This window comes from Bubalus kerabau, chromosome 8, assembly GCF_029407905.1.
Source record: "Bubalus kerabau isolate K-KA32 ecotype Philippines breed swamp buffalo chromosome 8, PCC_UOA_SB_1v2, whole genome shotgun sequence".
In the NCBI taxonomy this organism is placed as follows: Eukaryota; Metazoa; Chordata; class Mammalia; order Artiodactyla; family Bovidae; genus Bubalus; species Bubalus kerabau.
The window spans coordinates 33,093,605-33,107,669 of record NC_073631.1 but is presented as its reverse complement, the minus strand read 5'-3'; the positions used below and the strand labels follow the sequence as shown (position 1 = coordinate 33,107,669).

At 41.9% G+C, this 14,065-nt stretch overlaps 1 protein-coding gene across 5 annotated transcripts in view; it reads right to left on the bottom strand.

Annotated features, from left to right (window-relative positions):
* Positions 1-5,106: 5,106 nt before the first annotated feature.
* Positions 5,107-14,065, bottom strand: part of LOC129659005 (histone H3.3A-like) — a 247,000-nt gene continuing 238,041 nt past the window's right edge. For 3 of the 5 annotated variants that reach the window (XR_008717721.1, XR_008717716.1, XR_008717727.1), the window contains 3 exons: positions 10,678-10,765; positions 5,770-5,832; positions 5,171-5,528 (listed from right to left, as the gene is read on the bottom strand). The gene's annotated coding sequence lies outside the window, so the exon portion shown is untranslated. Of the gene's footprint in view, positions 5,529-5,769; positions 5,833-10,612; positions 10,766-14,065 lie in introns of those variants that run through there. The other 2 variants (XR_008717718.1, XR_008717720.1) reach the window with 2 other exon arrangements.

The window sequence follows — 14,065 nt, the reverse complement described above, 5'->3', positions numbered from 1 at the left end:
GCAGGTGAAATTCGTATCTGGCTGCACAAAGCATCTTGTTAAATTAACTTGAACAGCCTCCTGACCCAGCTTTCCTCCAAAGTCCTGAAGTCAGGATGATGCCATGCATTAGAATAATGCCTGATTAAATGTACCAAAGGTGGAAGTGAATCGCTAATATAAACACTGGCCTTGGGACTAGGCGCCCTTACATACCTAGACTTACAGCCACCCACTCCCTCTTTACCTGGGCTTCACACACAGCCTAGAGCAATTTTGTCTCCTGCCTGAGGCCTGACGTGTCACAAGAGTGAGGGGGTCCCAGGTGCTTCACTTGACTGGCATTTCCTTTGCTTGTTCAAGTTATTGCAAAACTGGCTGATGACAAAGCCAGCAGTGCAACAAGACAAAGAATTCGAGTAAAGAATTAAATAGTATTGTCTACCCCTTCCTAAAAATGAGCCTAAGATCCTTAAATCACCCGCCTTTCCCCCACCATATACAATTTAGAAAGCTCAAAAGTGCTTCTCGCATTTACAGATACACCGTCTATCCTTCAGTCTTTTCCCCCAATTCACTGTGATGAATGAAGGAAGACATTTTGTAATCTTATGAATTAGGGCATTCCTGGTAGTTTTTCTTACCTTGCAAAACCTGCCTCAGAGGGGCAATGTCACTGGCTTTAAATATGAGTTAAATAATTGTTTATCCATTCAGTATAGATCTAAAAAGTGTCCTAAATATTCTGTGCCTAATTAGATAAGTGGTAATGGTAATTCATGAAACATCGTGTAGGGGAAGAAAAATCATTTTCCCCCACCCTTGTTTTCGTAGCTGAGACACAATCCCCGCCCCAAGTAAAATATTAACAAGAGAAAAACAGTGTTATTAACATGTATGCCTCAAGTACACATGTGAGATCAGTTCAGTTCAGTTCAGTCACTCAGTCGTGTCCGACTCTTTGCAACCCCATGAATCCCAGCACGCCAGGCCTCCCTGTCCATCACTAACTCCTGGAGTTCACTCAGACTCACCGTCCATCGAGTCAGTGATGCCATCCAGCCATCTCATCCTCTGTCGTCCCCTTCTCCTCCTGCCCCCAATCCCTCCCAGCATCCAAGTCTTTTCCAATGAGTCAAGTCTTCGCATGAGGTGGCCAAAGTACTGGAGTTTCAGCTTTAGCATCATTCCTTCCAAAGAAATCCCAGGGCTGATCTCCTTCAGAATGGACTGGTTGGATCTCCTTGCAGTCCAAGGGACTCTCAAGAGTTTTCTCCAACACCACAGTTCAAAAGCATCAATTCTTCGGCACTCAGCCTTCTTCACAGTCCAACTCTCACATCCATACATGACCACAGGAAAAACCATAGCCTTGACCAGACAGACCTTTGTTAGCAAAGTAGTCTCTGCTTTTGAATATGCTATCTAAGTTGGTCATAACTTTCCTTCCAAGGAGTAAGCGTCTTTTCATTTCATGGCTGCAGTCACCATCTGCAGTGATTTTGGAGCCCCAAAAAATAAAGTCTGACACTGTTTCCACTGTTTCCCCATCTATTTCCCATGAAGTGATGGGACCGGATGCCATGATCTTCGTTTTCTGAATGTTGAGCTTTAAGCCAACTTTTTCACTCTCCACTTTCACTTTCATCAAGAGGCTTTTTAGTTCCTCTTCACTTTCTGCCATAAGGGTGGTGTCATCTGCATATCTGAGGTTATTGATATTTCTCCCAGCAATCTTGATTCCAGCTTGTGCTTCTTCCAGCCCAGCGTTTCTCATGATGTACTCTGCATATAAGTTAAATAAACAGGGTGACAATATTCAGCCTTGATGTACTCCTTTTCCTATTTGGAACCAGTCTGTTGTTCCATGTCCAGTTCTAACTTGCTTCCTGACCTGCATACAAATTTCTCAAGAGGCAGGTCAGGTGGTCTGGTATTCCCATCTCTTTCAGAATTTTCCACAGTTTATTGTGATCCACACAGTCAAAGGCTTTGGCATAGTCAATAAAGCAGAAATAGATGTTTTTCTGGAACTCTCTTGCTTTTTCCAGAAGAAATGGAGTAGCCATCATGGTCAAAAAAAGAGTCCAAAATGCAGTACTTGGATGCAATCTCAAAAACGACAGAATGATCTCTGTTCATTTCCAAGGCAAACCATTCAATATCACAGTAATCCAAGTCTATGCCCCAACCAGTAATGCTGAAGAAGCTGAATGGTTCTATGAAGACTTACAAGACCTTTTAGAACTAACACCCAAAAAAGATGTCCTTTTCATTATAGGGGACTGGAATGCAAAAGTAGGAAGTCAAGAAACACATGTGAGATACCCAACAGCAAAATGAATACTTACTCAAAGTGTCTAAAAATTCAAACTTAAATGTCATCTTAGCAGGGAAAGGAGAGAGGGAACGTAGACCTCTTAGGGGAGAATAAGTAATTTTTAGGAAAGATGAATGGGCTCATATTGAAATCAGATCAGATCAGATCAGATCAGTCGCTCAGTCATGTCTGACTCTTTGCGACCCCATGAATCACAGCACGCCAGGCCTCCCTGTCCATCACCGACTCCCAGAGTTTACTCAAACTCGTGTCCATCAAGTCAGTGATGCCATCCAGCCATCCCATCCTCTGTTGTCCCTTCTCCTCCTGCCCCCAATCCCTCTCAGCATCAGTCTTTTCCAGTGAGTCAACTCTTCGCATGAGGTGGCCAAAGTACTGGAGTTTCAGCTTCAGCATCATTCCTTTCAAAGAAATCCCAGGGCTGATCTTCTTCAGAATGGACTGGTTGGATCTCCTTGCAGTCCAAGGGGCTCTCAAGAGTTTTCTCCAACACCACAGTTCAAAAGCATCAATTCTTTGGCACTCAGCCTTCTTCACAGTCCAACTCTCACATCCATACATGACCACAGGAAAAACCACAGCCTTGACTAGATAGACCTTTGTTGGCAAAGTAATGTCTCTGCTTTGAATATGCTATCTAGGTTGGTCATAACTTTTCTTCCAAGGAGTAAAGATCAAGTAAAATTAATTTTCTTATTATATTCAAATAATTTGAGAATTAAAAACTGACCATGGAGATCTGAAAAATGGATTTGAAGGCTTGATGAAAAAAAATTGTGAGTTTAATTAACTGAATGTTAACTGAAATTCCAAAAATCTGTACATTCGTTGTTCCAAAATGTCAATAAGGGTCCCTTGGACGTTTAAAACAATCATGCTAACAACCTTAAGATAACTAAATGAATCAACTCAAAACCAAATATCTAAGAATTTCTGTCAGTGCCAAAGATTTTAGTTTTTAGATTTAGTTTCCTTCTTTCTAATATTGAAGCAATTATCTGCTAAAGCTACTCTCTTTTGTGGTAACACCAAATCCTGAGTCTACTAGCCAAACAGGGCTCAGGGGAACAAACGGCCAGTTTATCTAACAGTGAATTCAAAGTTTAGAGATACAGTATAAACCAAGTTCTTGGGTTGGGAGAATAAATATTGTTAAAATGGCCATACTGTCCACGGCAATCTACAGATTCAATGTAATCCCTATCAAAATACCAAGGGCATTTTTTATAGAACTGAAACAAAAAACTTAAAAATTTGTATGGAAACAAAGGAGACAGCAATAGCCACAGCAATTTTGAGAAAGAAGAACAGAAATGGAGGAATTACATTCCCTGATTTCAGACTATTCTATACTATAATACAAATTTACCGTCATCAAAACACTATGAAACTGGCACAAAAACAGACACATAGGTCAGTGGAACAGGATAGGAAGCCTAGAAATAAACCCATGCACTTATGGTCAATTAATCTACAACAATGGAGACAAGAATATACAATGGAGTAAAGACATTTGCTTCAGTAAGTGGCATTGGGAAAAATGGACGGCTACATGTAATATAGTGAAACTAGAACATTCTCTGGTATGAAACTATAGCACCCCTGGTATCTCAGCTGGTAAAGAATCCACTTGCAATGCCAGAGACCCCTGTTCGATTCCTGGGTCGGGAAGTTCCCCTAGAGAAGGGATAGGCTACCCACTCCAGTATTCTTGGTCTTCCCTGTTGGCTCAGATGGTGAAGAATCTACTTGCAATGCAGGAGACCTGGGTTAGATCCCTGGGTTAGGAAGATCCCCTGGAGGAGAGCATGATAATCCACTTCAGTATTCTTGCCTGGAGCATCCCCATGAGCAGAGGAGCCTGGCAGGCTATAGTCCATGGAGTCACAAACAGTTGGACACGACTGAGTGACTGAACTGAAGTGACTGAGTGTATGAGTATGCGTGCACCTCCCCCACCACACTACCTACGGGACTGAATGAAGAGTTTGCCCAACACAGGGAAAGGACATAATGGAGATGTGAGGATCTCTTTGGTAGATACAAGGCAATGTGGAAGATGAGTATGGGGAGAGGCAGGGCAGAGAGAGTAACAAGGCTGAAACCTGCAGGGAAAACACTGTCTGTCTTCTTTCCAAAGGGGATACACTCCTTTAGCATAGCAGAGGCATGAGCTTTGGGATGCTTCTCTATCTCTACGTTGCTGGAGAACATGATGAGCTTTTTTTTTTTTTTTTTTTTTTGTATTTGAATTTTATTTTATTTTTAAACTTTACATAACTGTATTAGTTTTGCCAAATATCAAAATGAATCCGCCACAGGTATACATGTATTCCCCATCCCGAACCCCCCTCCCTCCTCCCTCCCCATTCCATCCCTCTGGGTCGTTCGTCCCTGTGCACCAGCCCCAAGCATCCAGTATCGTGCATCGAACCTGGACTGGCAACTCGTTTCATACATGATATTTTACATGTTTCAATGATGAGCTTTTAGACACGACAAAGGGAATACTAGGGAAAACAAAGACAAAGCAAAAGGATTGAGAGGACATTCATGTAGAAAAGAGCATAAATAGCAAATGCGATGAAACAAAGAAAAAACATAATAATTATCCTGTTCAATGAGCTCTTCCCATGAAGATTTTTTTTTTTTTTCCCCAAATGTTTTAAGTGTCTTGAGAAAACTTAGATTAAGAGTGTGATCATGGAGGGAGTAATGCCCACCAGGGGGTGTAGACATGGTGGTGTGTTATATGTAAGGATAGCTGCAGATGAGCTGTCTTCCTATGGCACTTGTCTGCAGTGTGTAGGAAGCCTTCTTGCTAAGTCTTGACAAATCCACCTCCTAATAGATCATTGGATGTGCATGGCATCATCACATGAAGAGTAGAGAGCATCTCTCAGGACACTGAAGTCTGGGGCAGGAAAAATATGAGCACAACATGATTGGGCAAGCTGCAACAGTGAGTTAAATATAATAGCAACAATCATTTCCCACAATGATAAATAAATGCAGAGTCCTCAACAAATAAATAGAGCAAATGAGTTGTTTTGCTCTCTGTCAGTCAAGTCAAACATGGAATACTATTTAAGAAGGATATCCACAACTAGAGGAGAAGGTGATCCAGGATGGAAGAGCTGAGGAATGGTCATAAGCATTGTGATGATTTGGGAAAAGGTCCTGTAACAGCCTTCAAATACTTTCAGACCTGTTAGAGGAAGAGGGATTAGGTTTACTTTATGCGGTTTCAGAGGGCTGAACTATAATCAATAAGGGCATGTTGTTAGGAGGTAGATTTTGGCACAGTCTAAAAAGAACTTCTGAAGAATTAGAACTGTCTGACATGAAACAAACTCCCTGTGGGGTGGTGAGCTCTTCTTAAGTGGAGATGTTCAAGCACAGGCTGAACTACTCCTCATTGGGAACATTGGAAAAAAGGGTTTACATACCTGACAGCAACAGAAGCAGATCTAGATTTTGCAAAGCCTAAAGTTTTCAAATTTGGGGAGCTCCTTTTAAGAAAAAAGAATACAAAATTATGAATAAAAATCAGAGTGCCTTTGGAAGGCACATTTTATAAATAAGAAATCCTCTAAAACTTAGACTTCATTAGCTGTGTCATAAATACATGGCAAGGGAGTCAGTTGATATCAGATAAATGTGAGATTTGAATTTGTTTTTAAATAATGAATAATTTTTCTAATTTTAAAAATGGTCATTCTGTTATGTATGGTACAACATGGAGGGAGTAGAAAGAGAGAAGTGAAATTAGATTCACATGGGTTCCTAGCTAGCCTCTGTTTTCATAGCTGGGTAACCTTGGGCAAATTACTTAACTTCTTTGAGTCCTAATTCCTTCATCTGTAAAATGGAGGTGATGATCTCTATATTGTTAGGGAAAATCTAAATGAAAATGTATATAAAGCACTGGTATACAGAAGTTGTATACTTAATGACAGCTAATTTGAAGGACTAATAAAATTTGAGTAATCAAAAGGAAAAGGTTTTTAAAATGTCATATGGTGTTATCTGTCATTATCTGAAGATAATAAATGATGTTGTTCCACAATCCCTAATTTAAGGCATAAGGCAACAAGGTTCATGAAATGTTTGCAATATTCACATTAGGTTTAGTTCAAACAATTCTTGCTTATGAACAGATAGGAAAAGTCTCTCACAGAACTAACTGACCAAGATGAACACCTTTATCCTCCTAGCTCCCATTTCACTTACACAAAGTTTGCGGTCAGAATCAAGGACTAGGACATTTCTTGTCACCCCACTTCCAAGAAGCAGGCTGGCCAAGTTTAAGTGTATAGAGATGGACTACATGGTTGAGAGGGGAGTAACTTAGCAGAATTCCTGTGCATCACACAACTCCTGGTCGCCAATCATCTAGAAGATTCTTGCTTCTCTAAGTGAGGTTCTAGCCAGTAGCAATGGGATAGCCAGAGGCTTGTTAGAAATGCAGAATCCCAGACCTGCCCTTGTATTTTAACAAGATTACTGGGTAATTTGATGCACAGCAAAGCTTGAGAAATGCTGATCAGATTACAGTGTAACTCACTTTCCCACATGGTGCCCTGCAGTTGAGGTTCTTTCCTTTGGGCTCTTGGGATGCATTTTCTTTTATGAGAAAGGTAAAGAATGAGGGATCTGTCTGCTACTCCTTGAGAGAGGGCCCAGTCCACCTAATTCTCATTGATCTTTCATTCTCTGGCTTCTTTTCCTATCATGTAACTCATGAGGACACTTCAAATTTGAGGCAAGTTAAACATGGCAAAAGGTCCAGCCATCTTCTCCAACTGCCCAATCTCTTCCTAAGAGGTGGAAGACAAAAGATGGGACCAGGGGTTGTATTGCACTCCAGAGAGAGGCCAAGTTCTCTCTAAACCACTTCTCTCCCTCCTCCTTCCCTTCTCCTCCTCTCTGCCCTTGTCTTCCCATCCCTCTTCTCTATTTGATGTACAAAATACACCAAGGGGCTAATTCTATGGGAATGTCTCCTCCAGCACTAGGGAGATCCAGGCCCAACCAGCATTGGGACTCACTCTGCATTTTTTTCTATCTGATTGGTGTGTTCGGAATCCACCTTTCCTAGCCTTGACTGTGGCCTTACAGAAAAGGGTAAAGAGGAGGAGAAATCTATTGAAGTGAAAAAATGAAAGTTTGAAAAAATTAAAGTTTTAGTTGCTCAGTCATGTCTGACTCTTTCCGACTCTGGGACCCTACGGACTGCAGCCCACCAACCTCCACTGTCCGTGGAATTCTCCACGCAAGATTACTAGAGTAGGTTACAATTCCCTTCTCGAGGGGCTCTATCTTCCTGACCCAGGGATCAAACCCACATCTTCTGCATTGGCAGGCAGATTCTTTACCATGTGAGCCACTAGGGAAGCCCTTACAGAAAAGGGTAAAGAGGAGAAACATATTAGGCCTATATTACTTTTAAATCTCTAGCCTAGACAAAATGAGTCTCCATCCATCCCAGAGGTGCACTGGCTTTTGGGAAGTTTATCTAGTACCTAATGACATGGCTTTGCTGGCAATGACTCTATGCATATATTAATAGAAAGTAATTATTTAGCACTCTCAAAGACTAGAGATCTCATCAGGAAAATTTGAGATGCCAAGGAAATACTTTTCCCAAAGATGGGCAAAATAAAGGATATAAATGGTAGAGACCTAGTGGACACTGAAGAGATAAAGAAGAAATGGAAAGAATACATGGAAAAAACTGCATAAAAAAGATCTAAATGGACTGGACTGGATTGCTATGATGATGTCATCAGCCACCCAGAGCCAGACATTCTGGAGAGCGAAGTCAAGTGGGCCTTAGGAAACACTGCTGTTAAAAAAGCTCGTGGATGTAATGGAATTCCAGTAGAACTGTTTAAAACTCTAAAGGATGATGCCATCAAGGCATTGCATTTATTGTATCAGCAAATCCGAAAGACCCAGCAGTGGCCACAGGACTGAAAAAGGTCAATCCTCATCTGGATTCCCAAGAAGGGTAGCACTAAAGAATGTGCTAACCATCAGACAATTGCTCTCATCTCCCATGCTAGTAAGGTCATGCTTAACATCTTGCATGCTAGGCTTCTGCATTATGCAAAACAAGAACCTCCAGATGTCCAAGCTGGATTTAGACAAGAAAGAGGAACCAGAGCTCAAATTGCCAACATTTGCTGGATCACAGAGAAAGCTAGGGAATTCCAGAGAGACATCTACCTCTGTTTCATCAACTAGGCCAAAGCCTTTGACTGTGTGGATCATAACAAACTGTGAAAAGCTCTTAAAGAGATAGGGATACCAGACTATCTTACCTGTCTCCTGAGAAACCTGTATGCGGGTCAAGAAGCAACAGTTAGAACCCAGTATGGAACAACTGACTGGCTCAAGATTGAGAAAGGAGTATGACAGGGCTGTCTGCTGTTACCCTGTTTGTGTAATCTGTATGCTGAGCACATCATGAGAAATGCCAGACTGGATGAGTTACAAGCTGGAATCAAGATAGGCAGGAGAAACATCAATGACCTCAGATATGTGAATGGCAGAAAGTGAAGGAGAACTAAAGAGCCTCTTGATGAGGGTGAAGGAGAAGAGTCAAAGAGCCGGCTTAAAAATAATATTTTAAAAACTAAAATCATGGCATCTGGCCCCACTGCTTCATGGCAAATAGAGGGGCGGGAAAGGTAGAAGTAGTGACAGATTTCCTCTTGGGGTCTAAAATCACTGTGGATGGTGACTGCAGCCATGAAATCAGAAGACATTTGCTTCTTGGCAGGAGAGCTATGACAAACCTAGACAGTGTGTTAAAAAGCAGACATTACTCTGCTGACAAAGGTCCATATAGTCAAGGCAATGGTCTTGCCAGTGGTCATGTATGGTTGTGACAGCTGGACTGTAAAGAAGGCGGAGCATCAGTGAGTTAATGTATTTGAACTGTGGTGCTGGAGAAGACTCCTGAGAGTCCCTTGGAAAACAAGGAGATCAAACCAGTCAATCTCAAGGGAAATCAACCCTGAATACTCATTGGAAGGACTGATGCTGAAGCTGAAACTCCAGTATTTTGGTCATTTGATGCGAACAGGTGACTCATTGGAAAAGTCCCTGATGCTGGGAAAGACTGAGGGCAGAAGGAAAAGAGGGCGTCAGAGGATGAGATGGCTGGATGGCATCACCGATGCAATGGACATGAACTTGGGCAAACTTCGGGAGATGGTGAGGGACAGAGAGGTCTGGCATGCTGCAGTCCACGGGGTCACAAAGAGCCAGACATGACTGGGAGACTGAACAACAACAACGCTTGGTGTAAGCATTTTACATGTATCAACTCATTTAAGCCCCAGGTAACCTTATAAAGTAGGTACTATAGCCATTCTTGTTTTACAGATGTGGAATCAGCAGCACTCAGAGCCGGGAAGTAATTTGCTCAGAAAATAAGTGGTAAAGCTGGGGTTCATATCCAGGCCACTCCCACCAGAGACGTTGCTCTTAACCTGCCTCTGACACATTTCTTCAAGAACCCTGTAGGGAGGGGTGTGTGTCTGGCTTGGGTGTCCCCACTCCCCCAGCCAGTTACCCTTCTAATCGCATTACCACTCCCTACAGAGCTCCTTTGTCAAAGCCCAGCAACAGACTTTAAACCACAAAATCATGTCTGACTGCAGTTGCTTGTTTAGTAGACCAACCAGATTTACAAAGGAGAAAAGGAAGCATATCCTGGGCTCAAGAAGACTTTCCATAGCACTAGGAATTAAAAAAAAAAGAAGAAGGCCATATAAGATAAATAGATAATCCAATCAAAGCGAGACAAAGAGTTACTTTTTCCTGAAGTGAATTTTCTAAGGGTAAGATTTTCAAAACCAAGCCAATAAATTTGTTTCCTTTCTCAACCACAGTTCCTTGCTTTGGGTAAAACAGGCATGCTGTTTACAAAGTACTTTCACAGATGTTTACTCCCTGATCTTTACAGCACCCCAAAGAGTCGAGTGTCTTGCCTAAAATAACACATAAACTAAGTGGTGGAGTTTAGCCTGCAGCCTGGTCTTCTGACATAGACAGCAGAGCACCATAGCCTCACTGCTTGCTCTCTGTTCCTCAGTGACTGGAGTAGAGTGAAAAGAGTTCTGAGAACCTCATACTGTAAGTCTCGAAATTTCTGGTCACTCAGAAATAGCAGTGAGCAAACACTGAGGGCTTTATCATTCACTCAAAGCTGACCTAAGAATGCCACATGGTATAATTTATTTAGTCTCCACAACAAATCAGTGAGAAGCAGGTTACTACAATCCCCATTTTGCAGATAAAGAAACCGAGTGTGGAAGATTTTTACAGATCTTACTCAGACTCACCCTTCTAGGAAGTGGCAGAGCTTGTATCCAAACCCAGACATCTGATTCCAGAAGCTGTTCATTCATCCACCAACCTCTCTGGCCTCTGCTAAAAAAGTAAAATTGAATTATTCAACAGAGAACCCAACATATCAGTGTTTAGAAGAATCTGTGAATAGAAAAGGGAAAGTATACAATATTATAGCACTTTCATTATATTAAATAATCATTAGAAGGTAAACAGAACTATCATCTGGGTGTCGGCATAGAATATTAATGATTAACAAATTAAACTATATCAATTTATATGAATACCTTCTCTGGGTAAGGGTCTGTGTCAGATAGTGTGGGAGCTCCAAAGACAACCAAGCCTGCTCCTGCCTTCATGAAGCCTACAGGGAAGCTAGAGAGACAGCAAGGCACCATCACACACACGTTATATATAACCCAGAAGGTATAAATACGAGTTCAGTGCAGTCACTGAACAGGGCAGTGAATCTACAGTCAACTACTGCAATAGGAGTTCAAAGCAAGGAAAAACCCCTCCAGGCTGGGGCTGTAAAGGAAAACTTTGTGGAGGATATAGCTGGATCTTAAAGAATGCCCAAAATAGGAAGAGTTCTGGGGAGGGAAGGGTATTTCAGATTCCAGACAGAGGGAACAGTGTGAGCGTAGGTATGGAGGCAAGAAAATGCTGCAAGAGCACTTTTGGAGCAAGGACAGTAAACATGAAGTCTGACGGGACTTGCCCCTCACCCCTTAGGGCTATTGCTGTGGAGAACTGGAGATAAAGTGCCCCGGCACTGACCGGTATCCAAGGATCCATGTGTGTGGCACATCCATCCACCCACAGGATGGGCAACTGCTTCCAGCAAGTTCTGTGTTCCTTGCACACCCATGACTGCTATTATCTCTCATGGGGATTCCTTCAGAAGTACAATCAATCCAAAAGTACAATCCAAGGGATGTCAGCTCTAAGTTTTTGGAAACTTTAAAGCCAGCAAATGTTACCACACCTCCCATCCCTGCCATTGTCTTTGGAGACTTCCAAAAGTAACTTCTTTCAATCACCCACCCTTGCTGTCGTGTCTCCAGACTGTTTTGGGCTTCTTACCAATGACCTATGCCTAGTGTTCCAGCAATACCTCTGAGTGCCCACTGGAATGTCATTGCCTGTCAACAACTCCTTAACATGTGCACACTCTTCCCTCTCTCTCCCTTTCCCTGCAGTTGCTCACAAGCTCCACATGGTTACGATCAAGGTCTTTCTCAAAACCCACTGCTATGCTACTGCTACTGCGTTCATGCCAAAAAAAAAACAAAACTTTTTTTTTTTTTTTTTAACCTATGCCTCCTATAGAATATAGCAGTGAGCAATGGCCAAAAATTCTACCTTCAGGTAGCTTCTATTCTTGGTAGGGGATTTCTAAGGGGGGAAAAAGGAAACATATGTATAGTTAGACGGTGATGAATGCCATTTAAGAAATGAAGCAGAGGTGGAGAACAGGGACTCCTATAGGAAAAGGCACAGAAGAAGATGAGGAAGGTTAAGCAGAGATTGGAAGAAGATGAGGGAGGCCACAGGGGGAAGAGCTTTCCAGGTATAGCAAAGCAAAGTGCAAAGGCCCAGAGGTAGGGACAAGTTAGGTCATGTTGGGGACAGTCAAGAAGCTGGTGTGGCTGGGAACAAATAGTTCAGTTGTAAGACAGGGACTCAAAGAGGAAAGGTAGGCAGGCCAGATAGTGAAGACCAGGGTATAAATACTGGAATTAATCAGAGGGAGGTGGGAAGACATGGGAGGGTTTTGAAGAGAATAACAAAAATAAGAAATACATTAAAAAAAATTAACCCAGCCATTATGTGAAGAATAGACAACAGAATCAGGGAGACAGGTTCCAGAGCAATCTTCCATTCTTCTGAATGGTCTTCTCCGTAAGACTTGGCATCAACTAAGGGAATTTAGTGCACATGTGGATGCTCCATTCATTCACTGGCTTCTCAGTTCACTGACTCCCTTGATTCAAAGGTAAAAATAACTTCATTTTCCTAATTAGTCGCTCAGTCCCATGGCTAGGTCTCAATCTTATCATCACCTGGGCTTGATTTGCTTCTGAAATCACAAAATAGCACATTCTATGCTCAAATCTCAGTTTCCTATCTTTACAACTTTGTTATTTATACCTAGTTGTTCAGCTCAGTCGCTCAGTCATGTCCGACTATTTGCGACCCAATGAGCTGGTCTCAAATTCATGGAAAATACCAGTCTGTCTGCTGTTCAGTCCTTCTACAGTCATTATGGCTATTTCTAACATTGTTTATAATCTGCAAACCATCTATCCTCCTATTTGCCCTGTCATTGACTTTGAAAATGAAACCCATCAAATTCCTGCCAACCTCTCCTTCACACCCATCTTTGCTTCTTCCTTCTAATCCCACAGAATGAGGCTAAAACCTTCACCTTGTTCACCTTCTCAGTCTTTCCCACATTAGACATCTAATTCCATAGCTCATCTTTCCAACCAATCCTGGCTCTGGCTCCTTCCCTACACTGTTTAAATTTGCTCACATCTCTCTTATTTTGGAAACACACACATGTAACAAGCCTATACACTTCCCCCAGTATACACCCCCTCTCAGTGTCTTGCCTTATCTTTCTCTCCCTCTTGACAGCCAAGTTTATGGGGAAAGTGTTCTATCTCTTTTTGTGTCCACTTTTTCACCCATCATTTAATGTGGCTCCACCTTACTCAAATCTCTGCATTCACCAGATTCCCTTTCCAGTCCTTGTCTCTCTGCAGCCAGCCTTACAGAGGCACAGGTAGGCCAAACTCATACCTGGGATACTCTTGTCTCCACTACACTTCTACTCATCCTGTTTGTTTCAGAAACTGTTCTGGCCTCAGGAAAGCCATTTCGAACACATTCCAACCTCCTATCCCTAAATTACTGAAGAAGTTGCCCTACATGTCAGCAGAGTATCTTGTGCTTAATCTTCATTTACATTTACCACATGTTTGGAAGTTTCTTGTTCACTCATGAGCCCCCTTTGCTAGATCATAACCATTTGAGGTCAAGGTCTATGTTTATATCACAATTTCTCAGTATATACTCTTTTTAATTAAATTTACAGAGAAAGCTGAATTATGAGTAATGGCATGTAGAATCTGGGTTTTCATCTTTGCACTCTAAAGATAATTGAAAGTTGTCAACCAAAGGTGTGACTTGGTCAGGAGGGTAATTTGTAAGAGTCTCTTCCATTTCCCAGTTCTTTTTGTATTTATAAACCTTCTCATTTCATTGGGCTCCAGGAAACCACTGTTGTACTGTATGCAAAATTAAACTATCAAAGGATTTTTTTTTTTCATTTTCCAAGATAGGGATAGAGGATGATAAGCTGGATGGAGAAGG